This window comes from Pinus tabuliformis, chromosome 1_1 (genome assembly GCF_031772625.1).
Source record: "Pinus tabuliformis cultivar Carrire ecotype Pingquan chromosome 1_1, CPIR1, whole genome shotgun sequence".
Classification (NCBI taxonomy): domain Eukaryota; kingdom Viridiplantae; phylum Streptophyta; class Pinopsida; order Pinales; family Pinaceae; genus Pinus; species Pinus tabuliformis.
Window position 1 is genome coordinate 369,538,216 of NC_142297.1, and position 3,091 is coordinate 369,541,306.

A 3,091-nucleotide genomic window follows, 5' to 3' on the forward strand; every position below is an offset into this window, starting at 1 on the left:
CTAGGGTCTACCTTAACTCCTTCATGAGATACAATATGACCCAAATATTCCACCTCCTGGACTCCAAAGAAACATTTGGATCTTTTTGCATATAATTGTTTCTCCTCCAATAGTTGTAGCACCCTGTCAACATGTTCAACATGATCCTTCCAAGACTTGTTGTAGATTAGTATATCATCAAAAAATACTAACACAAATTTTCTAAGGAATGGTTTGAAAATTGAATTCATCAAACCTTGAAATGTTGAAGGTGCATTGGTAAGGCCAAAAGGCATGACCAAAAATTCATAATGACCCTCATGAGTTCTAAATGCTGTTTTCAGAATGTCTTCAATCTTCATTCTGATTTGATGATATCCCGAACGAAGATCCAACTTGGTGAAGTAAATTGATCCATGCAATTCATCCAGTAATTCATCAATAACAGGAATGGGGAACTTATCTTTAATAGTGAGCTTGTTGAGCTCCCTATAATCCGGACACATGCGCCATGATCCATCCTTCTTGTGCACCAATACTACTGGAGCTGAGAAAGAACTTTGACTTGGTTGAATTATACCAGCCTCTAGCATTTCTGCAACCATACGTTCAATTTCACTTTTTTGGGCATAGGGATATCTGTACGGCCTGATGTTTGGAGGAACACTTCCTGGAATCAGATGAATAGCATGATCATGATCACGCATAGGTGGGAGACCTTTGGGAGTCTCAAATACCTTGGAATGATTGTCCAGGACTTTTTGGAGATCTGGAGAAATAGATGATTCCAATGTGGAAACATCTAGCGAACATAATTGTGCAATTACACCTCTTTGCTCCTTTTTAAGAAGCTTAGTCATGCCATTAGAGCTGATTATCTTTCCTGGTTTCCCTGCAATACCCCTTAATTCAACTTCCTTTCCTTTCGTAGAAAATTTGATGAAAAGTTCTTGAAAATTAAAAGCTATTGTACCCAAGGATTGTAGCCATTGGACTCCTAGTACAACATCAGCACCTCCCATTGGAATGGAAAGCATTGGGCTAGTCAATACATATTCTCCCATGGATAGCTTGATATTATGGCACTTTCCAGAGCAATTTATTGTTCCTCCATTTGCAATCATCACTTGACACTCTGGTGCTGGATATAGGAAGCAATTCAATTCTTTTGCTACCCTACAATGAATAAAATTGTGGGTGCTTCCTGAATCAATCAACACTATTACCTTTTTCTTCTTGATTTGTCCTTCTATCTTGATGGTTTGAGGAGTGGTAATTCCCGCCAATGCATTACAAGATATGGTCAGATTTATTTGTTCTTCATCTAGGCTTTGTTCCTGGAGTATATCTTCTTCTTTTGACCTTTCTTGCTCCTTTTCTTCTTCCTCTTCACAATCTATGTAGAATAATTTCTTCTCAGCACACTTATGACCTTTAGTGTATTTGCTATCACAACTGTAACAAAGCCCTTTTGCTCTTTTTTCTTCCAATTGTTGTGGTGTCAACCTTATAGGTTGTGGAAGACTAGGGGCAACAACACTTCCGTCTTTATAGTTGTGAGTGGTATGCTTCCTGGTTGCCATAATTTTGCTTTCCATTTTTCTTGCTAACCTGAATGCCTTCTCTAATGAATCAGGTTCCCAAAGGTGAACATCATGTTGGATATTATCCTTTAAAGACCCTATGAACACATCAATCCTATGCTCCTCTGGAATATCTTTTACCCTTATGTTCAATTTTTGGAACTCCTCAATGTGCTCCATTACTGAACCCTTTTGTTTGAGACTTATCAATTGGCTAAAAAAAGTGTTGCTTTTTGTATCTTCATAATGTGCTATCAATTCTTCCGTAAAAATTGCCCAAGTGATAAATTGTTTACGAGAGCAAAGCCATTGATACCATACAAACTGATTTGGTTCCAAATATACAGTTGCCATACGTACCTTTTGTGCGTTTTGCACATTATTGAGATCGAAGAATTGCTCCATCTGTAATATCCATGTGGCGGGATCCTTGCCATCAAACTTCCTCATATCGATTTTTGGAATATGGTGATTCTTCGATCCAACATTAGCGTCTATGGAATCATGATTAACATTTCTTTTGTTCTCATCATGAGTTTCCTTTACTACCTTTTCACCATTAGTGACCCTTTCTTGTAGCAACTTCTTCAATTCTTCCATGTCTATCTTCAAATCTGCCATCGAATCCTCCATCTTAGCTTCCATGCCCTTTATCTTAGATTCCACGCCATTTATCTTAGATTCCATGCCACTTATCTTAGCTTCTATTAGCTTTTGTGAGTGTGACATTTGTTGCACTTGTTCTTGTAATTTTGATATATCATGTAGCATTTCTTCCTCTTCTTCATGAGTCATGCTAGAGCTTTTAGGTTCCTTACTAGGTGTTTGCATTTTCTTTCCTTGGGGCATCAGTTACCGATAATAATGCTTTACTATGCCCTTTGAATTCCGTTAAACCAAGCTTACACAAAAATTTAAAAAAAAAAAAAACTACACACCTTTTTTCACTTTATAGAAGCCTGATATTGAATCTGATGTATCTCTGTAATTTTGGATCATCCAGTTCTAAAATTGCTACCTGTAGTCGCCTTCTGTGTCCTCTTTCCAATGCCGCAAGTCTGAGCCAAATTGGATTCTCCAAGGAAGAGTTATGTGAAATCTCCCACAGTGACATGCTTTTAGACTGGTTCAGTAGAGTGAACTTGTATGACGTGCCATGAGTCACTGTTTCAACCTTTGAATCTAAAACACACATACAAGATACTGCAGTCCGTCCTCTTTCTGTACCTTCTTACGAAATTTCAATCCGATCCCTAGAGAGAAAGTTATGACGATTTTCCCCAGGTCACCTGTTTTGAATGTAATTCAGGAGTCTGCAAAAAGACCAACTTCCTCAGATCATATCTCTGCAAATATCGCGCAAAAAGCTCAAAAATTCGGACCCAAGGTTCAGCGTGATTTCTTCTCAGATGGGTTTTTCTTGTGACTTCTGAAACGTCACAGAAAAATAGTTATAGCGAAAATTCCACGATGACCTGTTTGGAGCAGGGAAACGCTAGAATCCAAAGCTTTGATACCAAATGTTATGA